This window comes from Budorcas taxicolor, chromosome 15 (genome assembly GCF_023091745.1).
Source record: "Budorcas taxicolor isolate Tak-1 chromosome 15, Takin1.1, whole genome shotgun sequence".
Classification (NCBI taxonomy): Eukaryota; Metazoa; Chordata; class Mammalia; order Artiodactyla; family Bovidae; genus Budorcas; species Budorcas taxicolor.
In genome coordinates this window covers 53167241-53194856 of record NC_068924.1, presented here as the reverse complement: position 1 = coordinate 53194856, position 27616 = coordinate 53167241, and the positions used below count along the sequence as shown (strand labels likewise).

Below are 27616 nucleotides of genomic sequence, written 5' to 3'. Positions count from 1 at the left end.
GATTCATTGGAAAAGACCCTGATGCTAGGAAAGATTGAAGGTAGAAGGAGAAGGGGAGAACAGAGGATGAGATGGTTGGATGGCATCACTGACGCAATGGACATAAGTTTGAGCAAGCTCAATGAGTTGGTGATGGATGGGGAAGCGTGGCTTGCTGCAGTCCTTGGGGTTGCAAGGAGTAGGACACAACTGAGCAACTAAACCAAACCCACCTAAAAGACATTGAGAATTATTTTCTAAGTTCTTTTCTTTAAGCCCACAGTAATATCTTGGTGTTTCAATCCAGGTGACTTCCCATACTGAGCCCTTATACTAAGTTTTTTTCAATCCAGGTAAATTACTATACTGAGCCCCTATATTAAGTTTTTTTCATGCTTTATTTCCCTTTTAAATGAAAACATAGAATATGGCATTAAAAGAAGTGTGAAAAAGAAACTCCAAAACACTTTTTTCTCAGAAAAAACAACTTCTCCATTGAGAATTTAATACTGCTTTTCATACATAAATATTTAATCATCTGGATGTTTATATAATTATATAGTATGAGTTAGTTTTCACTTATCCTTTAACACTGGGGACCTTTCTGAGCAGTCCTATTTGTTAAATACCTCTCCCATCCCCAATGATATAATGTGCCACCTTTGATGTATAAAAGAATTCAACAATACCTGGACTATGTCAGGGCTTTTATTCTCTTTCATTGGTCAATTTATGTATCTATGCCAATGCCACACCCCCTTAATTATTTAGTTCTAATATCTGGGAGGGCAAGCTTCCTGGTTTTTCTATCTTAGACATGTCCAAGATATGAGGCTTCCCTGGGATCTAGTGACTAAGGCTCTTGGCTTCCAAAGCAGGTGGCCTGGGTTCCATTCCTGGTCAGGGAACTAGATCCTACATGCCACAACTAGGAGTTCACTTGAGACAACTAAAGCTCTCATGCCACAAAGAAGTTTGACGATCCCATGAGTCTACAACTAGGACTCGGTGCCGCCAAATAGATAAATAAATATTTAAAAAGGAAAAAAACATTTCCAAGGTTTAATTAGCAATTTATTTTTCCAAGTGTGTTTTAGGGTCTGAAGTTCTGTGTCTCTATAGGAGGTTTTCTGAGAGATTGTATTCTTGTATTTAAGGGCTTCCCTGGTGGTGCAGAGGTTAAAGCATCTGCCTGCAATGTGGGAGACCTGGGTTTGATCCCTGGGTTGGGAAGATCCCCTGGAGAAGGAAATGGCAACCCACTCCAGTATTCTTGCCTGGAGAATCCCATGGATGGAGGAGCTTCGTGGGCTACAGTCCATGGGTCACAAAGAGTCAACACAACTGAGCGACTTCACTTTCACTTTTAAAATTCTGGTAATTCTTGGAATGTTACATTCATAGAATGTTGAATTCAGAGATCATTTTGAGGAAATGTGTATGTGAATAAAAGAGAGAGAATAGATGAGTTAAATTTTTCAGGGCTTAAAATCTAGCAAAAGTGTAACAAAGAAGCCCAAAAGAAAACACAAGGAGGAAAATATTAAAGATTAAAAATCAGATATTAATGAGACAGAGATTTTTAAAAAAGAATAAATCTAATTAATGAATTAAATTTTGGTTTCTAAACATTTTAAAAAAGTAATATAATCAAGAATAAAAAGGACATCCCAGGTGGTTCAGTGGTTAGGAGTATGCACACCAATGCAGGGGATAGGGGTTCAATTCTTGGTCCAGGAAGATTCCATGTGCCAAAGGGCAACTAAGCCAGTGTACCACAACTACGGAGCCCACATGTGAGCCTTACAGCCTGTGCTCCACAACAAAAGAAGTCACCACAAGGAGAAGCCTGTGCACTTAAAGCCCGCACATAGCAATGAGGACACAGTGCAGCCAGAAATAAATTTAAAAATTATTTAAAAAAAATAAAGGGACAAATCACATTATACAAAATAAGAAAGATAATGGAGATATAACTGAAACAGAGAAATTTTAAAATTCCAAAAAACTACTTGGCAAGCTTCCATTTAAATAAATTTTCATACTTAGATGAGATTAATAGGTTAAAGGGAAATTCACTTTACCAAACAGATCCAGTTAAGGTTAGATAAGTAAAACAGAACAATTTGCATAGAAGAAACAGAAGAATTTCCCCACAAAATAGCACCAGGCCAAGATGGTTTCACGTAATAATTTCACCAAATTTGTTAAGACTAAATAGCCCCACTGCTCCATGAGTTGTTTGAAAGTTTATAAAATGAAGAAAAACTTCCAATTTCTTCCTCCTATAGCAAGTAGCACGTTGATATTTAAACTCAATTTTTCAGAAAGAAGCACAAAAAAAGAGAAGCAATTAAGCAATTATTGAATTGCTGAGTATTAAGACAAAATATATTAATAATATTAAAATGTTCTGTTAGAAAATATTAAAAAACAAACTTCACACTATCAAATACTATGAAAAGATTGGTTTAGGGAAACCATCACCATAGTACATCAGATAAATAGATTTAAGATGAAAATCATGATTATTTCCATAGATGCTAAAAAGCTCTTGACCAAAATTACTGTAGAGTGAAATTGATGAATGGCTTCTTCATATGATAAAATTATATACTTCATTCCTAAAGCTAAAAATCTACTTTAATGGGGAAATTCTTGGGGCATTTTCACTAAGATCAACAGTAAACCGAAGAAGCCCTCTGCTATTCAACATGTACTGGACACATTAGGGAAAGCATTAAGAAAAGAGAAATCAGTAAGAGATCCCAGATGAGGAAGAAAAGGAGACAATCAATCCCTTGCAGTTGATATGATTGTGTACTTGGAAAGCTCTAAAAGTGTTTTTGTTGGGGTTTTTTTGTTGTTTGTTTGTTTTTATCATTTCTGGAGTTATATTCGTTGCTTGGTGTAAACCCAGGTTTTTATTTGGTATCATAATCCTTCTGCTTGAAGAAATTTCCTTAAAACTTTTTCTAGCACAAGCCCATTAGGAATTAACTCTCTTGGCTTTTGTTTGCTTGAAAATATCTAATTTTTGCCTTATATTTTGAAACAGATTTTCACAGAGTAGATACATTTTGGTTGACAATTACTTTTCCTTTCAGCTCTTCAAAGGTATAGTTCTTATCTTTGTTTCTCTGTATTAAATGTACCTTTTGATCTGACTGCCTCGCAGATTCCCTTGGCTTTGGGCAGCTTTACTATAATGTATGTAGGTTTTAAAAAAAAATCCCATGGAGAATCTGTATGTTCCTGGATATATGGTTTTATATGTTTAATTATTTTGGAAAATGTTCAGATCATGCCTAAACATTTCTTCTGCTCTGTTATCTCTGTTTCTAGATTTCAGTTCAGGTGAGTTCAGTTCACTCACTCAGTCGTGTTCAACTCTTTGCGACCCCATGAATCGTAGCACGCCAGGCCTCCCTGTTTATCACCATCTCCCGAAGTTCACTCAGACTCATGTCCATCGAGTCCATGATGCCATCCAGCCATCTCAACCTCTGTCGTCCCCTTCTTCTCCCGCCCCCGATCACTCCCAGCATCAGAGTCTTTTCCAATGAGTCAACTCTTCTCATGAGGTGGCCAAAGTACTGGAGTTTCAGCCTTAGCATAATTCCTTCCAAAGAAATCCCAGGGTTGATCTCCTTCAGAATGGACTGGTTGGATCTCCTTGCAGTCCAAGGGACTCTCAAGAGTCTTCTCCAACACCACAGTTCAAAGGCATCAGTTCTTCGGTGCTCAGCCTTCTTCACACTCCAACTCTCACATCCATACATGACCACAGGAAAAACCATAGCCTTGACTAGACGGACCTTAGTTCGCAAAGTAATGTCTCTGCTTTTGAATATGCTATCTAGGTTGGTCATAACTTTTCTTCCAAGGAGTAAGTGTCTTTTAATTTCATGGCGGCAGTCACCATCTGCAGTGATTTTGGAGCCAAAAAAAATGAAGTCTGACACTGTTTCCACTGTTTCCCCATCTATTTCCCATGAAGTGATGGGACCAGATGCCATGATCTTCGTTTTCTGAATGTTGAGCTTTAAGCCAACTTTTTCACTCTCCTCTTTCACTTTCATCAAGAGGCTTTTGAGTTCCTCTTCACTTTCTGCCGTAAGGGTGGTGTCATCTGCATATCTGAGGTGATTGATATTTCTCCCGGCAATCTTGATTCCAGCTTGTGTTTCTTCCAGTCCAGCGTTTCTCATGATGTACTCTGCATAGAAGTTAGATAAGCAGGGTGACAATATACAGCCTTGACGTACTCCTTTTCCTATTTGGAACCAGTCTGTTGTTCCATGTCCAGTTCTAACTGTTGCTTCCTGACCTGCATACAGATTTCTCAAGAGGCAGGTTAGGTGGTCTGGTATTCCCATCTCTTTCAGAATTTTCCACAGTTTATTGTGATCCACACAGTCAAAAGCTTTGGCATAGTCAATAAAGCAGAAACAGATGTTTTTCTGGAACTCTCTTGCTTTTTCAATGATCCAGCAAATGTTGGCCATTTGACCTCTGGTTCCTCTCTCTTTTCTAAAACCAGCTTGAACATCAGGGAGTTCATGGTTCACGTATTGCTGAAGCCTGGCTTGGAGAATTTTGAGCATTACTTTACTAGCATGTCAGATGAGTGCAATTGTGGGGTAGTTTAAGCATTTTTTGGCATTGCCTTTCTTTGGGATTGGAATGAAAACTGACCTTTTCTAGTCCTGTGGCCACTGCTGAGTTTTCCAAATTTGCTGGCATATTGAGTGCAGCACTTTCACAGCATCATCTTCAGGATTTGAAACAGCTCAATTGGAATTCCATCATCTCCACTAGCTTTGTTTGTAGTGATGCTTTCTAAGGCCCACCTGACTTCACTTTTCAAGATGTCTGGCTCTAGATTAGTGATCACATCATCATGGTTATCTGGGTCGTGAAGATCTTTTTTGTACAGTTCTTCTGTGTATTCTTGCCACCTCTTCTTAATATCTTCTGCTTCTGTTAGGTTCAGACCATTTCTGTCCTTTATCGAGCCCATCTTTGCATGAAATGTTCCCTTGATACCTCTAATTTTCTTAAAGAGATCTCTAGTCTTTCCCATTCTGTTGTTTTCCTCTATTTCTTTGCAATGATCACTGAAGAAGGCTTTCTTATCTCTTCTTGCTATTCTTTGGAACTCTGCATTCAGATGCTTATACCTTTCCTTTTCTGCTTTGCTTTTTGCCTTTCTTCTTTTCACAGCTATTTGTAAGGCCTCCCCAGACAGCCATTTGGCTTTTTTACATTTCTTTTCCATGGGGATGGTCTTGATCCCTGTCTCCTGTACAATGTTACATACCTCATTCCATAGTTCATCAGGCACTCTATCTAACATATCTAGGCCCTTAAATCTATTTCTCACTTCCACATATAATCATAAGGGATTTGATTTAGGTCATACCTGAATGGTCTAGTGGTTTTCCCTACTTTCTTCAATTTAAGTCTGAATTTGGCAATAAGGCCCTATTACTCTTCTCATTCTAGACTTGCCTGTGTGTTTGTTTCACACTCTAGAATGTGTGTTCCACAAATTCAAAGGTCTACTGGTCTATGTCCATTTCCCCTTACAGCAAAAGCCCAGGCCTCTTGCTCTGTAACCCTTCCTCCTCCCTGACCAGGTCTAGGCTCAGCCACAGTGGTGATGGGCTGGTGGTAGGGCATAAGACCAAAGCTGTGCTGGAAAACTCCATGGCCATAGAAGAGCAGAATAGAGCCTCTAGTGCTCTTGTGAAGTCGGTCCTGGAACCACCGCAACCAGGAACTAAGAGAGTTCTCAAACTGGTCATATATGTCATTCTCCCCAAAGGAGAAGATCGGCACCAGATCTCCCCTAGAGGGAAACAGGAGAGAGGGTGTGTAGAGACGCAAGAAGGCATAAGCTGGTCTGCTAGCCTCCTGAAGGGACCTAGTGAGCAGTAACTGGAGCAGAGGACAGGGCCCTGGGCCAAAAGTAGGAGGCCTTGGGTGTCTCCCAGTCCTTCCCTGGTCTTATTTTATAACTTCAAGCAGGTCATGGCTCTTCTCTGGGCAACGACAAGCATTGGGATTATTAATGACTCCAGGCTCACTCTGCTCTCCACAAGACAGGCCAATGCATCCGAGACTAAGTGTTGGGAGCCGCATTAGGCATTACTGACAAAATGGAGGCACAGCCCCAACTCCCCCTCTTTGTCCCACAGGCACGGACCTGGGATGGAGGAGTTAGCCCTTGTGATTCTGCCTTGTTTTTTCCTTTCCTCGGCTGAGTTGACTGAAAAGAATGTTAAGGTGCTTATTGTTCTTAAAAGGAGCATAAGAAGGCACAAAGCCTTCTGCAATTGTGCTCAGAGAATAATCCATAAAGTTAATCATTGACATTTGTTCAAGGATCTTTACAAAAGAGTTATCCAGGATGAGCACATAGGCTGCAGCTTGAGGCCATAGTAAGGATTGTTATCTGAAACATATTTGTGAGGGAAATGTTTATGGCAAAGGAGTTTGCTGAATTTAGGGCTTAGGAATAATTAAATATCGTTAGAAGCTAAAGATTTAACAAATGTTATAATGTTAGCATATTTTACTATAGTTTATAGAGATTAGGAATTTTAGAGATATTAATATTAGAAGCCTTTTTAGGAGATAGTGAGATCAGGATACTAGGGGTAAACAGGATTTAGAAAGATAAGAAATAAACTGAGGTTTGTGGTATGTAGTCCAGATATAAGCATGAGTTACAGTGTAATCACAAGTTAAAGTAAGCACAATTCTGAGAGAACCGCTGAAGCAGAAACTCTGCTTGAAGGACAACAGTGATTTATGGAGACAATACATTTGGGTGAGGGGAAACTGAAAATGTCAAACCTCTGACCTAATGCTTTTGTCAAAGTATAAAAGAGAACCTAAAGCTTGAAATAAACACGCAGTCCAAGAAAACTAAGTGAGAGGCTGCATTGTCACTTGCTGACACCGCCCATCCCTTCAGGCTGATTCCCTGGCTGCTGGAGCTGGACTCTGGCAACTAAGTGTTGCAATGAAGAAGGGACTTTATTCTGAATGACTGACCAAGAAAATGGCAGATTCGTGCCTCAAAATGACCATCTTGTCATCGCCTGGTTGCCAAGTTCTTTTATGGATCAGAGATTGGGGGATAGGGGAGGAAACAAAGTAAAAAGAGTATTTGATCCTTGCAAATGTCCACTAGAATGGCGAACTCACACAAGGGAATTTGTTATTTTACTCCCTTACAGTCTTTTAACGGTGGATGGCTCTTATAAGGTATAGTTTCTGCCGAGGCAGAAAAGGAGAGACGACCTCAATGGAAGTAGGTTACCTTTTCTCAGGCAAGGAGGGGCGACAGTCAGCCTAATGACCAGGCAGAGCACAAGAGGGATCAGGGAGGCTTCATATTTAAAGGGAGATTTGTGGAAGCCATAAGAGAAACATTAGTCAGGTGGGATGTTTTGGTTATTTAGTTGAGATGGCATTTGTAGTTGGGCAGGGGGTGATAAGTCTTCTGGGCAGGGGGTGATAAGTCTCTGGCAGATGTATGGGGTAGAAGGTTTCTGGACACAGGGTGATAAGTCCCAGATAGATACAACCGGCCTGGAACATCAGGTCAGGGCGGGACCTAAAGTTCGGTTTTGTTTTCTCTGAAGTTAGATGATTCAGCAAGGGCCTTTGAGACTGTTGTTTTCTTTTCTAGGCCCAAAGACTCCTTCATTCCAGACCCTGAAATCATAAAAAATGGGGAAAAGGGTGCCGTATCTCTCTGGCAACTTCCTGCTGGATAGGGGCGATGGTTTCGGGTCTGGAACGGAGGATCATCCTAGGACCCAGGACTCTCCTTTTTGTGAGCTTGGGGTGAGGCTCTCGAGAATAAGAATGATCTTCACCTGGTCTCGAGAGATGGCCTGAATCCGTTCTTGGAGAAAACTTTGAAAGAGATTGAAGAGACAGGGTCCAAATAAGAGGAATAAAATGGTAAGTACCAATGGTCCCCAAAAAGGGAGCACCAAGGGAGGGCCTGTTGGAACAGGTTTTGGGGAGTGTAAAGGTTTTGTAACTCTTTTCTGTGACGTTCAGTTCTGTCTCTAAGTTCTTTGACTCTGCCCTGGACTATGCCCATTTCATTAACAAAATAGCAGCAGTCCTCTCCTAAGAAAAGGCAGGTCCCTCCTTTTCTCATGGTGAAAAGGTCCAGGGCTCACCTATTTTGTAGGGACACAGAAGCTAATGAGTTCATTTGTCTTTGGACTGAAACAAAGGACTCCACTACCTGCTCCATGTCTTCATTAAGTTCTTGGGACAGCTTGAAGTAGAAATGGGCTGAGGTCAAGAAGCCCCCAATCCCAGTGCCTAGGGCTGCTGCTATGCCAGACCCAATCAGGAGGGGGGCTATGACAGCTTGTCTTTTCCTGTGGGAAAATTTCCCCATAGGGGGTAATTTGTTCTACCAAATTTGTTCTAACAAATAGGTAGACTATTTGTTCTACCTCTTCTTCTTTTAGAAATGTTAGACCCGGGGTCAGGAAGACCAAGATGCAAGGTCCGGGGCGGGGAGGTGGTCAAGGGGGAGAGATGAATATGCATAGGTCCCACAGAGAATGAAGATTTCCGGGTTGGTGCAATTATTTGTGCTGTTCCAGTGGACCCAAGTGGAACAGAAGGAGGGAGTGGAACTTGTAAGATCAGTGTAGTTGGGACTAGAGTAGTTGATACAGGTTAGGTTTGAAGAGGCTGAGAGTAGGACATTGTCAGAGACTGGCCCAATGAGTTGTGTAGTTTTTTGTTGGGAAGGGGAGGTACAGTTGCCCTGTGACAGCCAGGCTGAAGGTAAGGCAATTGCTATGTGTGATGAGGGAGACAGTGACACACATGTCCAACACTGGGATGTGTGTTGTGTGTACTGGAAGAATTGGAAAGAAGAATTGAGAAAGCAGGTAAGGTGTTGGTTGCCAAAGGGAGGTTTTAGGAGAGGCCGTAATTGGGAACGGAGGTCTAGGCATTTATAAGGCTCAGGGGTTGCCTGTAACCGGGAAATTATGTTCTTTATGATTTGTTCTTGTTTCTTTTCCTGATTTTAATCTAGTACCCCACCCCATCTGAGAACCCCTGGAGGGTAATGGGATAGAAACATGTTTCTTCTATTTGGCCTATGGCAGGTGCTCACGAAACTCCCTCTCTTTTGTACTTTAACAGTGAGTAAGGATTTGGATTTCCCCCCAACGAGGTTCATAGTGCATGGTCTTGGAGCCATATTATAACATGAGGAATGAACATAGGAATAGATGTCTGAGCAGGGGCAGGGACTAGCCAGAAGGCTGGAGAGTGCAGCAAGGATAAGGAACGAGGGAGTCATGGGGCTGTTAGTTAGGCAGTGTGGAGGAAATAGCACCCTAGGAGTAGAACACAGCTAACAACTTAGGCCATACCGACGAAGAGATGAAGGATAGGTGACCAGTCCTGAGGGGAGACAGTTACTAGGCCTATAGCAAGGATTAAGATTAAGAGTGCAGTTATAATTAGAGAGATGGGGAGAGGCCAGTCAGTGCAAGGAGCAGAATGCTCCAAGTTGGTGGTTGCTTGAATCTGAGGAGGAACACTGTTCATTAGGATGTAGAATGATGTAGAGAATGAGAGTAAAGAAATCAATTTTGTCTGGACTTAGGTTGCAGAAGGTCCCCTGGAGCCACGGTTGAGACACCAGCATGGTCAGATCTTCTAAGGATGTTCCTGTCAGGGCACTGGTCCAGAGGTGTTGAAGTAGTTGAGTCAGGAACAGCTGTAGGTTGAAGAGTGTCCAGGTCATTCAGTGACTTCTTGGATGGTTGACAGAGGTTGTTGCTGGGTGATTTTTCAGGAGGTAGGTCCTGTGAGGGACCTTTGATAGGGGTCAGTTAAGGAGGGCAGTGCAGGATCGGAGGTGACCCATTTTAGGCGAGAGAGGTGTACCCAGGAGATGACCTTCTCGAGTTTAGCTGCAGTTGGAGTAAGGAGGATGATTTTGAATGGTCCCTGCCACTTTGGGGTTAGGTCACCCTAGGGGTTATCAGACAGATAGACCATGTCCCCAGTTTGTAAAGGGGGCAAAGAGGCTTTGGGGTCAGGGGCGGGCAAGTTGTGGTCGACGTATTTCCAGGGGGCATTGCAGAGTTCCACCAGGAGAGAGAAGTGTAGGAAGCTTGTTATGGGAGGAGGTTCTGTGAGAGTCCACGAGGGAGCATGGGCCTTCTATACATCACCTCAAAGGGGCTCAGCCCCAGGGGCTTTCTGGGCAAAGCCCATACTCTGAAGAGAACAATCAGCAGAAGTTTAGTCCAATCCAGATGTACCTCAGGGGTTAGTTTGGTAAGAGTTTCTTTGATTATTCTATTCATCCTTTCTACCTTTCCTGAGGACTGGGGACGATATGGAATGTGAAATTTCTAGGGTATCTGTAAGAATTGGACAGATTGTTGGGTGACCTTGGACATAAATTTCGGGCCATTATCAGGCTGTAGGGATGAAGGCAGGCCAAACCTGGGGATAATTTCTGTGAGGAGGATTTGGGCCACAGTCTGGGCTCTTTTGTTTGTAGTGAGAAATGCTTCTTTTTACCCATCCCGAAAAGGTGTCCACAAGGACCAGGAGGAATCTGACTCTTTGAACCAGGGGCATATGAGTAAAGTCTATCTGCCAATCCTGTGTTGGTAGGCTGCCTTGCATTTGATATATTGGAAAGGATGTCGGTTTAAGATTGGAATTGGGAATAGTACGTTGACATGTTTGACAGGGGCGGGTAAGGTTATCTAAATATTGTTGGTCAGCAGTGGATATGGGGAAGTGGTTATGGAGGAACTGTTGGAGTGTCTTGGCTGAGGGATGAAAGAATGAGTGTAGATAAGAGAGGATTTCTCTGGTGGTGGGAGGGTTGGATGGAGTCAGGGCTAAGATGACAGGGGACTGGAGGGAAGGATGGCACAGTGCCATCTCCTTTGCCTTCTGGTCTGCAGCATTGTTGTAGGCTGATATGAGACTTCCCTTTTGATGTCCCCTATAGTGGAGGATGGCAGCTTTGTTTGGTAAGAGTGCTGTCTCTAGAAGTTTGTGGATCAGGTCTGAATGGGGGATCCCTTTTGGGTTAGGAAACCTCTTTCTCTCCATATTAGGATGTTTGAGTGAAGTATGTTACAGGCATATTTGGAGTCTGTGTGGATGTTATCCCTTAGATTTTTAGCCAGAGTCAAAGCTCTGGTGAGAGCTATCAGTTCTGCCTGTTGGGAGGTGGTGTGAGGTGGCAGAGGTGAAGCTTCAATTGTCTGGGTCCCATGATTGTGACAAGGTCCCCCTGGATGATGGCATATCCTGCTGCGAAGGGTGGGGATTTTTCAGAGCTGCCATCAACGAACCAGTGTGGGGTGTATGGGTCTAGGATGGGCTGATCTGTTAAATGTTGGAAGGGGTTTGGGGTAAGATCTACTGTCAGGCTGCAGCTATGTAGGAGAGGGTCTGTTGTAGAGGATGTGGGTGATAAGTTGGTGGGGTTAAGGGGAGAGCAGGGGGAAAATGAGAGCTGAAGGACAAGGAGAAAAGCATGTAGGACCTGTACCCTGGAAGGGGGAAGGGAGAGGAAAGCCTGATGTGGTAGTAAGTCTCGGAAGGTGTGTGGAGAACAGACTGTTAAAGGGGCATGCCTAGAGAGTTTATTTGCTTCGGGTACAAGGGCTGTGATAGCCATGGCATGTATACAGGGAGGCCACTCCTTGGTCACCATGTCCAGCTGTTTTGATAGATAGGCTATGGGAGCCCAGGTGTCTCCGGCCTGCTGATATAGAAGTCCCAGGGCCTGTCCTTGGTTGGAATGGGCAAAGAGAAAGAATGGTCTGGTATGATCTGGCAGGTGGAGAGTTGGCAGTCAGAGGAGGCTCTGTGTGAGCTGGTAAATAGGATTGGCCAGCAAGGAGGGCTTAAAGAGGGGCTCATCCAGACATCCCTTAGTTGCCTCATAGAGTGGCTTTGCAATGAGGGGGAAGTTAGGAATCCAGATATGGAAAAAGTTTAGGAGGCTGAGGATAGACAGGAGTTCCCTTTTTGTTTTTGGAAGTGGACAGTTAATTAAGGTCTGGATTCTATCTGGTGGAATAGTTCTTTGTTGGTGGGATATGGAGAGCCCAGGTAGGTGACATTTGTCTGTACTACTTGGGCCTTGGATTGGGACACTTGCTAACCCCAGGATTCCAGGGCCCCAAGGAGTTTGGCAGTATGTTGGAGGCAGAGTTTTCAGCTTGGGAGGAGGAGGTCATCTACGTATTGGAGGAGATGACTCGGGGCTCGGTCAAGTGTCTGTAGGTCCTTTTGTAAAGCCTATCCCAAAAAGTGGGTGCTGTCTCTGAATGCCTGGGATAGAACTGTCCATGTTAGTTGCTGGGAAACATAAGTCTCAGGGTCTTGCCAGGTGAAGGCGAAAAGGGATTGGGAGAGGGGGTGGAGGGGGATGATGAAAAAGGTGTCTTTGAGATCTAATACCATGAAGTGGGTTGCAGACAGTAGGTTGTAAGGATTAGGGACTACTGGGAATGTCGGCATGATGGCCTCATTGACTTTTCACAGATCTTGGACCAGTGTCCAAGAGTTTGGTCCCTTCCTTACTGCCAGCATAGGGGTGTTGTGTGGTGAATGGGTAGGAATTAAGATAGAGGATTGAAGAAGATGGTCTATGATAGGCTTAAGTCCCTTGTGGGCCCCTTGGGTGAGAGAGTACCATTGTTGGGTAATTATAGTCGAGGGGTCTTTTAGGGTAATGTGGACTGGGGGATGATGTTTGGCTATGGATGGGTGGTCAGTGTCCCAGATTTGGGGGTCTAAGGCGGGCAGATCCAAGGGAAGATCAGGGGTGAGGGATAGGGATGGTCCAGGTGCCATCTGCATGCAGAATATAGAGACTGTATTGAGGTGGAGTAGGGTAATAAAGACCCCCAATTTGGATAACAAATCTCTCCCTGGGAGTGCTATCGGGCACTGAGACATTGTGAGGAATGAGTGTATGAGGGTTGATTTTCCAAATTAACAAGAGTAATGGAGGGCTGATTTTTGGCCTTAAGGGAACTCCAGAGACCCCCTTGATTGTGAGTTCTGAGTCTTGAGTTGGGCCAGAGTAGGAAGTTAAGAGAGAGAAAGTGGCTCCAGTTTTTACTGTAAAGGAGGTCTTTTTCTGGCCACTACCCCATCTACCGGAGTTCACTCAGACTCACGTCCATCGAGTCTATGATGCCGTCCAGCCATCTCATCCTTGGTCGTCCTCTTCTCCTCCTGCCCCCAATCTCTCCCAGCATCAGAGTCTTTTCCAATGAGTCAACTCTTCTCATGAGGTGGCCAAAGTACTGGAGTTTCAGCTTTAGCATCATTCCTTCCAAAGAAATCCCAGGGCTGATCTCCTTCAGAATGGACTGGTTGGATCTCCTTGCAGTCCAAGGGACTCTCAAGAGTCGTCTCCAACACCACAGCTCAAAAGCATCAATTCTTTGGCGCTCAGCCTTCTAAACACTCCAACTCTCACATCCATGCATGACCACAGGAAAAACCATAGCCTTGACTAGGTGGACCTTAGTCAGCAAAGTAATGTCTCTGCTCTTGAATATACTATCTAGGTTGTTCATAACTTTTCTTCCGAGGAGTAAGCATCTGTTAATTTCATGGCTGCAGTCACCATCTGCAGTGATTTTGGAGCCCCAAAATATAAAGTCTGACACTGTTTCCATGATGCTGGAAGAGATTGGGGACAGGAGGAGTAGGGGACGACCCAGGATGAGATGGCTGGATGGCATCACGGACTCGATGGACGTAAGTCTGAGTGAACTCCGGGAGATGGTGATGGACAGGGAGGCCTGGCGTGCTGCGATTCGTGGGGTCGCCAAGAGTCGGACACGACTGAGCGACTGAACTGAACTGAACTGAACCCCATCTACCCTAAGTTCCGAGCTCGGGTTTGGGACATAGGCCGGGGGGCTGGAACCCGGGTCCCATCATTGGAACAACTCTCCTAGGGTTGGACTGGGGTTCTGGGGAGAAGTGGGGATCTCTCCAGGGGTGCCAGGGTGTCCCTGTGGACATTCCACTCTCCAGGTCTGGAAGGTAGGGACCTCCCCAGGGGTCCCAGGGCATCCCTGGAGACAGTGCATCTTCCAGTGTCCCCATTGACCACAAGTGGGGCATGCTTTTGTGGAGGCTTCAGGTTAGGGCATGCCTTTGCTCAGTGTCCTGACTGGTTGCATCAGAAGCAGGGTCCAGGGCGGGTCTTAAGTCCCGGTCTGGGATGACTTAGGCTGGGCTGATCTCTTCCCTTAATTGCTGCCACCAAAAAAGGCATATTTAGCTTTTCTCTCAAGGTCTTTTTTCTCTCTTAGCCTCCTCCTCTATATTATTGAACACCTTGAAAGCTACTTCTAGAAGGTCTCTTTGGGGAGTCCCAGGGCCCTTATCTAGTTGTCGAAGCTTGCGCCTGATGTCAGGGGTGGACTGGCTGATGAATTAAACATGAAGGTAGAGTAACCCAGCAGGGGTGGTGATATCTAGGTTGGTATACTTCTGGACTGCCTCTGTGAGGCGTACCAAGAATAAGGCTGGATTTTCGTCTGCCCCTTGGGTGATTTCCCTGACTTTATCATAATTGACATGGATATGAGTATTTTTCTGTTCTAGAATGCAGGTAATCATATGATTGAGTCTCCTAACACCTGGGTCACTGGGCTGGTAAGTCCAGTGGGGATCTAACTGAGGCACTACCCCATCAGCAACTGGGCTATCCTGATCTTGGTTATGTAAATGATCAGCATGAGCTTTCGCTACTTACCAGATACAGTCTTTTTCATCTGGGGTGAGAGTGGCATTTAGGATATAATAGACGTCACTCTATGTGAAGTTATAGGCCTGGGAGAGTCTCAGGAATTCTTTTCTGTATCTGGTAGGATTTTCAGAAAATGATCCCAACTTTTCTTCTCTCTGGCTCATGTCTGACAATGAAAATGGCACATGGACTCGGGTGGGGTCCTCTGGTCCTGCCACCTCTCTCAGAGGAAACACGTGTTGGGTACGTGACCTGTGTGGCAGTGGTGGAGGGAGGGGGAAGGGGGAGTTGGGAAGATGGGGTAGCAGGGTCGAGGGGGAGTCAGGAGAAGTTTTGGGGTCAGTAGGTGTGTTGGATGAGGGGGAAGGATAGGGTTGGCGGGGTGGTGGGTAGGGAGGGGGCTCATCTACGGGGTCAAATTCCCGGGGTGTGGAAGGTCGAGGTCAGCTGTTAGTTGAGGAAGAAGAGCCTTTTTGCTTGGGAGGCAAGGTGCATAGAAGGACCTTGTGGGTGGAGCAGGCCTTCCCTATGCAAGGCCTGCTCCAAAGGGCCCAAAAGCCTTGAGCATATGGGGCTCAGACCACTTGCCATTTCGTTTAAGGAAGTTGGTGAGATTTTGAAGAATGTTAAAGTCAAATGTGCCGACTTCAGGCCAGCGGTCTTGATTCTCAAATTGGTATTGAGGCCAGATCTGTATACAGAGTGGTTTTAAGTGGTTAGCTTTGAGTTCAGTGAGTAATAGTGATTTGAAATTTTTGAGAACACAGGCCAGAGGGGAATCTTTTGGGACAGATTGGCCAGACCCCATAATTGAAAGGCAAGCAGAGGCTCCTATTGGAGCCTATTAAAGGCAAGCAGAGGCTCCTATTCGCAGTCACAGTAGGAGTTATGAGAAGAGAGCTCTGTGTTAGATGGAGCGTTCCCCACCGTTGCCTACAGAGTGGCCCTAGGCTGGGGGTCCCTGGGACCCAGAGAGGACTGAGTTCTAGGGTGCCTCTAGAACACCGTCCAGATCCTACCTCAATCTAGGGGCCTGCTTGAGAGGAGTGTTGCATGTAGAGTGGTCGAATGGCAAGAGTTCCCTATTCCAGAGGCCATCAGAGAGAGAAAGAGGAAGGGGGTAGAGCTGAGGCCTGGGGGTACTCGAAGAACCAATAAAGCCTTAGCACAAGGCTTGTACTGCTCACAAAGGCACTAGTGTCCCCAAGGGGAACTTACAAGCCCCAGCAGAAAGTGAACTTTCTGGGGTGTTCATGCTCCCAGACTCCTGGAAGAGGGAAAACAATGAGAGGGAGAGAGAGAGAGAGAGGGTGTGTGTGAGACGAGTGCTTCGCCCTCTCCTGGGTTCGGCACCAAGAATATCAGGTATAGTTTCCCCCGAGGCAGAAAAGGAGAGACACCTCAACGGAAGTGGGTTACCTTTATTCAGGCAAGGAGGGGAGACAGTCAGCCTAATGACCAGGCTGAGGCCAAGAGGGATCAGGGAGGCTTCATATTTAAAGGGAGATTTGTGGAAGCCATAAGGGAAACGTTAGTCAGGCAGGATGTTTTGGGTATTCTTTAGTTGAGATGGCATTTGTAGTTGGGCAGGGGGTGATAAGTCTTCTGGGCAGGGGGTGATAAGTATCTGGCAAATGTATGGTGTGGAAGGTTTCTGGACACAGGGTGATAAGTCCCAGATAGATACAACTGGCCTGGAGCATCAGGTCAGGGTGGGACCTAAAGTTCGGTTTTGTTTTCTCTGAAGTTAGATAACTCAGCAAGGGCCTTTGTAACTGTTGTTTTCCTTTCTAGGCCCAAAGACTCCTTCAACTCTCGTTATCTCCCTTAAGCAGATCATTATGTATATTACTACAGTAATAGTAAGAAGCAGCAAGTTAAAAAAGTAGATTCAGCATAAATTCAAAATTAACCCTTTCAGTTTACAGGATCATGAGAGGGAGACCACAATACTGGCGAAAGTCCTCCGAGATATGAAACAACTGCAGAGTTTCTAGGAAAATCTCTTCTGCCCTGGCTTGCTTCTATTTTTTACAGATATTTAAAGATAGGAGAATAGCTCTCTACTATACCAACAAAGGTCCATCTAGTCAAGGCTATGGTTTTTCCAGTGGTCATGTATGGATGTGAGAGTTGGACTGTGAAGAAAGCTGAGCACCAAAGAATTGATGCTTTTGAACTGTAGTGTTGGAGAAGACTCTTGAGAGTCCCTTGGACTGCAAGGAGATCCAACCAGTCCATTCTGAAGGAGATCAGCCCTGGGATTGCTTTGGAGGGAATGATACTGAAGCTGAAACTCCAGTACTTTGGCCACCTCATGTGAAGAGTTGACTCATTGGAAAAGACTCTGATGCTGGGAGGGATTGGGGGCAGGAGGACGACAGAGGATGAGATGGCTGGATGGCATCACTGACTCGATGGACATGAGTCTGAGTGAACTCCAGGAGATGGTGATGGACAGGGAGGCCTGGCGTGCTGCGATTCTTGGGGTCGCAAAGAGTTGGACACGACTGAGAGACTGAACTGAACTGAACTGAACGGAACTGATGCCCCAAACTCCATTCACCAAGATCCTCTGGGTCTCAGATGTAATGCAAGCTTTCAGCAATATGACCTTTGAGACTTAATTCCTTTAGTCACAAAATCTTCCTTCTAGAATTTTCTCTGGGTATTTGGGCCTGAGACAGTGCATCTATCACCAATATAAAATCTTCATTGTTAATGAATGAAGACACTGCCTGCCAAAATAGGATCTGCATTTGCCTCTGCAGACTTCCTTCTAAACTACAATCCTTGCCAATCTCCAGTTGAACTCCGAGCCCTTTCCCCAGTACCCGTGCATCAGGGTGAGCCTGATGAAGCCCTTGCGGTTCTGCAGCACCAGCTTGTAGGCTCCAGGTGTGGCATTCAGTGACTCCTGGATGCCCCCAACGACAATGGACAGCAGGTTGCTGCCTCCTTTCCTGCTCAGGATGTGAACAGCACTCTCCTTGTCTGATAAGCCCAGCCCTGGGGCTTCCCTGATAGAGGAAGGTGGTAACGTGCAGTGTGAAGGGGGCAAGCACAGTTCAGGAGTATGTTGCCTGGGCTCTACCCCACTTTCCAGCGGGGAGTTCCGTGTTGGCAGGGAACTTCCTTTTCCCAATTCTCCCACCAAGCTCATCACTGAGCACAGACCTATGGGAAATGCTTCTTTGGGTCTCATCTCCTTGTCTACTACACATTCACTTGAAAGAAGTACAGAACAATTGACCGCCTTCCTTAAAACCCTTTCTCATGCCTTCAGCCCTCATCATCCTGGGACAGAAAGAGTGGCAGGACTCACTCCCTGACATGATGTAATTCCTGAAAACAGGGGCCCAGAAACCCCAGTGCAGCATCAGCAGATGCGAGCAGATGCCTGGGAAAGCTGAGCAGAAGCCCATGCCCTCCGTGCACAGGTTGGTAAAAGTTCCAGTGGCAAGGACCCCATGAGAGTGGAAGCCAGTGAGGTAGTTCCAGGAGGGATCCAGGTCGGCAGTCTAGAGCAGCTGAAGGAACAGCAACCTGGTGAATCGGAGCTGCACCTTGTTCTGCCTCTGGTCCACCTGCTGGTTTTCTGTACAGACCTCTTCTATGTCCCCTGAGCCCAAGTGCTATAAACCCCCCATATGAGTGTCCTGAGATTAGATACAGCATGTCTGAGGAGCCTAGTCCCCGTTGCAGGCCTGAAGCAAAGGTGATGCTCTGGGAGGCTGTAGAACAGAGGGGGAGAACAGACCCATGAGTGGATGAAGCTGATACAGCCCTCCAGGAAAGGAAGGCCCCCTGCCCAAGGCAGAGGTGAGACTCCTGGGAGGGTGACAGGGACCCAAGCCCCTGTCCTACATGAAACCCTGTCCCAGGCAGAGCCCATCCAGAATGAAGGAGCCATTGCAGGAGGGAGTGAGCATCTCTTCAAGGACTGTGGCAGCTGGAGTTCTGTCCCTGATTGAGGGCAGGACCCCTGAGTCACTGTGGCTTAGTGTAAGAGACCCCAGGGTGCTGAAGGTAGGTAGGGGCTGGGAGGAGAGGCATGAAGTCTCTAGTGATGCCCGCAGGTGTGGGTGGAGAAGGGCCAGGGAGCTGTCATGCCAAGTCTGTAGGACTTCCTGATGCCAGGTCATAGCCTGCCCACAGCACTGCACACCTGCTCAGGCCTTGGTCTGTGTAGACACTGCTGCTCCAGGATAATGATATCTTACACTGATCTTCAGCATGAGGGGGAAGCAATTGTACTTGGGGATAACCTGATTTTCCACCATTAGCTCTTAGGAAGCCCATAGGGTGCATTTAGAAAACTCCAGTGCTCAGAAGTAAGTCTCCTACTTTTGCTAGAAACTCTACCACTAGGTAGTAGCTCATAGAGTCACAGTGCAAATGCTTGTGATGTGGAGTAGGCCCAGTAGAGTTGTTAGGACAAGGAATGTTGCTTGCCTGCCTTCAAGCCAGCAGCCACTGTAGCTGCTGCTGACAATGGGCCTTGAAAGGAACTCAAGATGGAGGAAATAGGTAACTGGTTACAGAGAGTGAGGATGCACATCAAAGGAATAATTGCAATGAGCCCAGCTTTTTATCTCCCCATATGTAGAAAAATCATTAATTGGAGACGTGTGCTTTTTGACTGGCAATAATCTTTTGATGTTTGACTACATGTTTTTGGTTTTTTCCCCCTCAAAAACCTGTAAGTCCTGACTCCTCCCATTTTACCTTCTAGAACACCTTCTCAGAGATTCCTGAGAGGCTATTTCCAGCCTACAGTACTTAGCAGTGTGTCAGAACAAAACCCCTGACAGCTTTTAGGTTATGCGCTTGTTTTCAGTAGACAGCAGAGACTCCCTGGCCCCCTATTCACTGCCATCCTAAGAACACTGCAAGGCCTGTAAAGGCTCTGTAAAGGTTTGTGGATGTCTTGGAAGTTCTCCTGGGAGGTGACAAGAGTCCAGAATCTGCGTGCCACAGTGTCCCCTGCAGACCTCAGTCCAGGACAGGGGAGTCAAAGTGCATATCATCATTCTCTGCTGGCCACACAGGGGTACCGCCCACCCTCTGCAGGTGTTGATGCCACAGGACTGCAGTGAAAGTGAAAATGAAAGTCGCTCAGTCCTATGGACTCTTTGCAACCTCATGGACCACACAGAGCATGGAACTGTCCAGGCCAGAACACTGTAGCGGGTAGTGGTACCCTTCTCCAGGGGATCTTCCTAACCCAGGGATCAAACCCAGGTCTCCCACATTGCAGGGAGATTCTTTACCAGTTGAGCCCCCAAGGAAACCCACAATTCTGAACTCTGTGCAGGTGAAATTTCTGCAAATCAGGCCCAGTTTCCCACAATTTTAACAGTGCCTTATTTGAGAAATCCTCTCAGAAGCACAGACATGCTCAGAATGATTTTTATGCCAGGTGTGCAATCGACAGCCCCTCCAGGTATGAAAGGAGAGCCAGATGCTGTCCTTAGAAGTCCCCAGAATGACCTGATGTCTCATGGAATCCACACAATGCAATGATGTACGTGGCAGCATTTCCACTTTACACATGAAGAAACTGAAGCTCAGAGAGCATGTGTAACTCACCCAAGGTCACACAGCTGCTATGTTGCAGACCCTGTATTAGAACCTGTGATGTCCACTCCTAGAGGTGTCACTATACATTCTTCTCTCCTGTGTCCAGAGAGGGCCACCTGTCCCTGCCTGGCTCCTCTCTGTGTCCACATTACCTTCCTCTTCCTGTCCCCACTAGAAAATTTACCATCACAGCTGCTTACATCCAAGGGTTTAGCCTGTCTGGGATTCAGCAATGGACAAAGGTCAGTTCATTCAAATTCAGGGGCCTGCATCCCTAAGGACTTATCCTTGGGTCCAGGGTCAAGTTTACAAAATGGGCATAAGGTACCATGAGTCAGTGATCAGAGGTTAAGAGATAGGTAGAAGAGGAGGAATTGGACTGTTTAGCAGATCCCTGGGGAAACTGAGATTCAGAATGAGTAAAGTTCTGTCTAAGGACACACAGCATATCAAAGTTGGGGCAGGATACATCCTGAGAGCTCTCTGTTCTGATTCTAACCTCAGAGCGAATGCACACACTTTAAAATCAATAAAAGGCCCTGCTCTATGTCCTTGATCACACTTTCTTTCCTCTTAGGGTATCAGTATCATCATCTGATGAAGTGTCAGCTAGATGCTCTCAGAAATTTTTGTTTTCATTGCAGATTCCTTCACCCCACTGTAAAATCTGTAAATTAAAGATTTACACCTGGAAGATACATATGCTGCACTTCATGGCCTACTGGGTTCCTCAAATTCTGTTTTTTTCATCAAGTCCTCATAGTGGCCTCACCTCACTGAAGTTGGAGAACTGCAGCCAGACAGAAGCTGACTCTTCCACTGACCACAGAGTGGTGGAAACCTGCCTCCTGCTTCCCAGCCCAATATTCTGCTCACTGCACACAGGGTCACACTTCTCCATGGACTCATGGGGACTATGGTCCTGACCACTCCCTAGCCAGCCCCATACTCACTGAGATGGGGAAACAGTCCTTCATGCACTACCATACAGCCCAGCATTTTATGAAAGCACTCTGCCTGCCCCCTTGCCATGGTGTGTCTCAATCCAGGTACCACCAGATCACATACAGGATACTGATCATCCAGAATCTTGTGAACAGGAGGCCAGTGAAAACTACATAGCAGATAATGTCTGGGAAGGGAAGCAGAATAAGCCATCCTCATCTACCCAGCACTAGCAGCACTGTCCAGTCCAGCCCTCACCCCTGAAGGAAGAGATCAGCTTCCCAAGGCTTCAAGAAGGAGCAAATGCAGTCAGCACCACCAGTGTCACATTGAGAGCCTGGATTTGAAACCAGTTGGCCTAATTTCAAACTTGCATTTTCCCACTGCACCAGATTGCTTACTCACTTGTGTCTTCCCCACCCACCTGCCTTGTCTGTATTCACCAGGTGTTCAAGAAACACCTAATGGAGATGTGACAGGATGGACTCTTTCCGGTATCCATTCTTTAGAACCCCAGAGAAAAGACAGTCTTTCTACCCAGCCCACTTCTTGTCTACCCTCACCTCAACATAGATAAATCCCACCACATTCCCCCTTTAGTTAAAGTCCCCCCATGACTTCTTATAACTTTGAGGCTCAGCTCAAGCAGCTCAGCCTGAGCTCGAGCTCCCCACTGGTGGCCCAAACCCTCTCTTGTTCCAGTCTCACCACATACACCTCATGTTCCAGCTACACTAAGCTGCTCAGTTGATACAACTCCCAGGTTCTTTAGTTTTGCTGAGCTCTTTCCTTTGCTGCCAGGCCCTGTCCTGCTGAAGGAAGGAGGGAGGAAGAGGGCAACTCAGGCCTGGTCTGTTCATCAGGACTGCAACAGGGCTAGAGACAGCCCCAGTGAGCAATTCCTCCCAGACTTATAATTCTGAGTCCCTTTCACAGACTAATCTGTGCTTTGACTCTTGGTCAGGTGGTCTGTGGGTCTGTCTATAATCTCATACCAATGGAGCCTTACTGTTAAAGAATACTGTGTCCTCTCCATTCCATTCCCTTCATTCAACACCCTGTTCTTATACTCTTAAAGAAGTTCATCCTCCACCTGTAGTCTATTTGAAGGTAGGGTAAACCGAGCCTGTCATTCATAGCCTACTTCCTGGAGAAGGGGACTTTTCACCCAGCCTGAATAGTGTATGTGTGGGTGTTAAGTTGCTTCAGTTGTGTCTGACTCTTTGTAACCATGTGGGCTATAGCCAGCCAGGCTCCTCTGTCCATGGGATTCTCCAGGCAAGAATACCAGAGTGAGTTGCCATGCCCTCCTCCAGGGGATCTTCCCAAACCAGGGATCAAACCCACATCTCCTATGGCTCCTGCATTACAGGCAGATTCTTTTGATGTGTAACTACATGTTTTGTTTCTTTCCGCCTCAAAAACCCATAAGTCCTGACTCCTCCCATTTTACCTTCTAGAACACTTCCTCAGAGATTCCTGAGAGGCTATCTCCTGCCTACAGTACTCAGTACTCAGTAGCTGAGCTACTGGGGAACCCCTGTCTGAATAGTAAAATGCATAAGCCAAAATAGATTAGGGTTCACAAAGCCTGTTTCTACAGAGCACCTACCACATGCCAGGTGCTGGTGGAACAGCCATGAACAACAGACAGGAAGTCCTGCCCTCGTGGTGTTGAATTCAGTGTTGTGTTTGGAGCACTTTGTTTTGTCATTTCAATTTTTATGGTGGTAAAATATCTTTAACAAAATACTCGTTACTGAAATGACTCTTTGGTATTTTATTATTGTTTTAAAGTTTTATTAGATTATAATTCATTTACAATGTTGTATTAGTTTCAGGTGTATAGAGAGGTAAATCTGTTATACACTTACATATATCCACTCTGTTTTTTTTTTCTTTTTAAATTCTTTTCCTATATAGACCAGTACAGAGCACTGAGTAGAGATCCCTGTGCTATACAGCAGGTTCTTATTGTCATCTATTGTATATACAGTAGTGTTATTTGCCAATCCAAATCTCTCAATTTATCCTTCTCCCTTAGCCCCTGGTATCTATAGGTTTTTTTCTCTACTTCTGTTTTGTAAATAAGTAGATTAGTATACCTTTTTCTGATTGTGCATATAAGTGATATCCTGTGATATTTGTCTTTCTTTGACTATCTTCACTCAGTTTGACGATCTCCAGGTCCATACATGTTACTGAAAATGGCATTAATTTGTTCCTTTTTTAAGACTGAGTAATATTCCATTATCATAATACCTTATCTTCTATATCCATTACTCTAATGGATAGATAGGTGGCTTTGATGTCCTAGCTATTGTAAATGTGCTGTTATGAACACGGGTGTTTGTATCTTTTCAAACTATGTGCTCATGAGAGAGGTCTTATGGAGAACAGTATGGAAATTCCTTCTAAAATTAAACTAAAGCAACCATAGGACCCAGCAATCCCACTTCTTGGCATATACTCAAAATGATTTTTGAGAGACAATTTGGCAGCATTAAGTTAATTCACACTACTGTGTAATTATACCAGCCTGTATCTCAAAACTCTTTTCATCTTCCTAAACTGAACTTCTGTACCCACGAAACAGAAACTTCCATCCAGGTTGAGAGAATAAAACCAAGTTGTTACCAGCAGTTACTTGTAGGGTAGGATTTGGTGGAAGTCTTTCACTTTCAGAACACACATTTTGTTTGGATATGTTAAAATAGCATGTATTTGTTTTTTAGTCAGAAATAAAGAATTTAAAAATACTGGCATTTCCACTTGATCAGATAGAAGTACCCACATTTAAACATCTCCCTCACTCTGGGCTCACCCTTTAAATCCTGTCAGCAGGCTAAATCCTAACTTGGGTGTATTTTTCAGTCCCTGAAGAAAGGAAACCCCTTCTTGCCCCTCATAGCACCAAGAAGGAAAAAATGTAATATTCCACTTTACTGAAACCCAGAGAAGATATCCACATTGGATAAATTCACATAGAAAACTAGTAGGATGAGCAATAGTTTCAATTCTACTATCATGTCCAAATCATGCTCCCAACATTTATTCATTCAACAAACATTTATCAACATCAACTCTTCTAGGAGATGGAGATGCAGATGAGAACAAGACCAACTATTTGAAAGAAGCTTACCTTCTGCATGAGTTTGTGAATTATAGAGAAGAGGAAAGAAACAGATAAAACAAGTAACCCATTGGAAAGTGTTTCTTTCTGTGATCTGAGTCTTCAGTGATGGGCCAGACTTTAGTGACCTTCCTGGCCACTTCTTCATCCCTCCCTAATCACCTTCTCTGTGCCCAGTGTGAACCAGCTATTCACTACATTTGCAGTGTTTACTGACTCCGTGGAAATCCTTACTTACATGCCAGCCTGTGCATTCTGCCCTGTAGACTCATCTCGTAATATCATTGGAGAAGAGCCCCTACTCTCCACCTACTGCCAGTCTCACTTGACCAGAAGTAAGTAATCCTTTTTGAACTGTAAATATTTCAGACATTTGTGCTCAAGAGGCAACTTGGAGTATATTATATAGGCACAACATTATTTAAAATGCAAGCATTTAAAATGTAAAAACCATTCTTCGCTCACGGGCTGTACAAATACAGAAACCACCAGGGGGCTCGTTTTGCCACCTGAGTTTACATGTTGACCCCCTCTGTAGATTGTGACCTTGTAATTGAGCAGGACCTATACAGCCCTCCTGGGAAAGATTCCTCATGTCCTCTGCCTACCTCTTATTTGTTGAAAATCTTCAGTTTTCTAAGCTTTCTCCAAATTTTGAAAATAAAATTATTAAGAGAAATCATAAACGCAGAAACAAAGGAAAACAGTCAAGCAAGAAAAAGAAGTAAGAGTTTAACAATTCCACAAATTCAAAGACTTTTAGTTTGTTCCTGAGAGCTGAAGATAATATTGAGACTCATCTTTGAGAGGTTTTGTAGATACTGAGCCTCAGCAGGTGGAGGAAGTTGCTTACCAGCCAATAGACCTCAGACAAGGGGAAACCAGAAGGTTGATGATGGTGGCTCCACGTTACCTCACCACCAAGTAATCAGGCGATTGTCTAGGAGTTGATCATACCTCCAGCATCTCTACCTCACCCAATCTGCAGATACCAATCCCTGGTAATCAAAGGGGTTGGAGGCATTTTGAGCCTTAGTTCCCTGAACTTCTTCCTTGGCCCCTGCAATAAAGCCTGCAGTTTGTTTCACCACAACCCAGGGTCAGTAGAGAGGCTTTACAGTGTTCCCACATGCATACCCAAATCTAATCTGCTAACAGCTGCTCCCTGTCATCTGTCTCCTGCAACACCCCAACCAAGAAGATCCTTAAATTACACCTTGTCTCCCACAGATTGTACTTTGTCACTCCTGTGCCTAAAGCCCTCCTGGGGATCCCTTTTGCCCTTGAGATAAGGACCAAGGTACAAGCTACTGTTCCTGGCTCAGAGGGTCTGGATGCCTTTTCTCAGCTGCCCTTCTTCGAGTGCCAGGCCCAGGGTTACTTGAATCTCTGTCCTCCTCTGGACACTCCCAGGTCCCAGGCTGAGCTGAGGTGGTAATGGACAGTCAGACACCTCCTGTTGGCAAAGCTCCCCCAAGGCCGTGTGAGCAAGATGTCCCTCATCCCAGGTGATCCCCAGGCACTGAGCTCAGCATCCACCTTAGGACCTGTATCTTTCCCCATCAATGCACCATGTGCACCTGAAACAGCAGGTGTCCATGGCCTCCCAAATCCATCTCAGCTTTCCTTACGCAGGGCCAAGTAAGAGAAGATCAACTGCAGGACCGCGACGGTCTGCAGCCTGCGTTCCAGTGACACAAACAAAGGTGCAAACTCCACCATGCTGATTCCTATGCTTCCTCTGGAGGCTCCTCTGAGCTCTGCTGTGGTCTGAGACACCTGCTGGGTTTTGTTGCTGCCAGAAGTTGCTAAGCATTTGTGTGGGCTTTTGACTCACCTGGCCTGGATTAACTTATTACAGAGATAGAGAAGTGCAATGGACTCTTCAGGCAATACATTTTCTGCCAGATCACCTTTGCTCAAATCTTGCCCAATACTTGGCAAGGGAAGCAGCAAGTGTAGGGCAATCTTGCCCTCTTCCCAGCTACTCAATTACTTGGCTAAGTTATTGTCTCCTTTCACCTGCCACGTTCATGGTTCCCCTTTACAAATAATCAGTACAAGCTCCCATATAAATATCTCTAGGCCCCACCATCTCCTCCATCTCCTGCCCTTTTTCTCAGTTTGCCTGGACAGCACAACTCATGGAAGAGCCATCTGATTTCCACACCCTCCCCTGCCATTCTGTCCTTCCTCCTCTTGACTTCAGATGCCACTGTTCCATGGAACTGCCCTTGATAACTTTACCAGTGATTTCCAAACTGCTAAATCTAATGGTCAGTTCTCAGCTCTGGTCTTGAACTTTCAGCAGCCTCAGTCACAACTGTTCCCTCCCTCTTCTTGAAGTCACTTGGTCTGTGGACACCACACTCTTCTGGTTTCCCTCCTGCTCCTCTGGCTGCCCCTGGGTCTCCATGGTGGCTCTTATCCTTCACCAGACTAAGTGTTTCAGGGCCCCTCTGTCCCCTCAGTCCTTGAAACTCTTCTCTCTACCCTCTCTCCTGTAGAGACCTCATCCAGGCTCATGGCCTTGGAGTCTGTCTACAGGAAGAACAATTCCAAACTGCATCTCCAGCCCTGACCTCCCTCTCTGCTCCAGACTTAACTATGTAGGTGGGTACTTGACAACCTCCTTCACAGCCTTCTTGGCACTTCCATCACAGCCCGTCTAAAACTGAACTTGACTTCCCCTCACCCGCTCATGCTACAGTCTCCACATAGCCACAGAGCTTTCCAAAGTGGTCACACAGGGAATATCCTGGTCTTCCAGTGCCTAGTACTCTGCGTTTCATGGTTGAGCACCTAGGTGCCTTGGAATTTCATTGTGGTTACAGTGCTTTCCTAATGGAGGTGAGTGTCGGGAGCCAGCACGAGGAGTCCCACCCGTGGCAAAGGTCATGAGGTTAAGGGGCCCGACAGGCAAAGGTGAGTCGGGCCTTAAGGGAGCCTAGCTGGATTTTCTCGAGCATCTACCCCCAGAACCAGAGTCTGCCTGCCTTACTGTATTATGTTTTTTGTTTATGCTTCTGACATTAACAGGGGCTGTCCCCCACCACCTTCTTCTAAAAGGAATTAACTTAGAACTCCAGTTAATAAGTCTCCTGGGTGTAAAAAGAATGTCTCGGCTTAAACCCCTCTGATAGCTTTTTAAC

The 27616-nt window shown here is 45.5% G+C and overlaps 1 pseudogene; it reads right to left on the bottom strand.

Annotated features, from left to right (window-relative positions):
- Positions 1-5535: 5535 nt before the first annotated feature.
- Positions 5536-26237, bottom strand: LOC128059922 (2-acylglycerol O-acyltransferase 2-like; annotated as a pseudogene).
- Positions 26238-27616: the final 1379 nt, after the last annotated feature.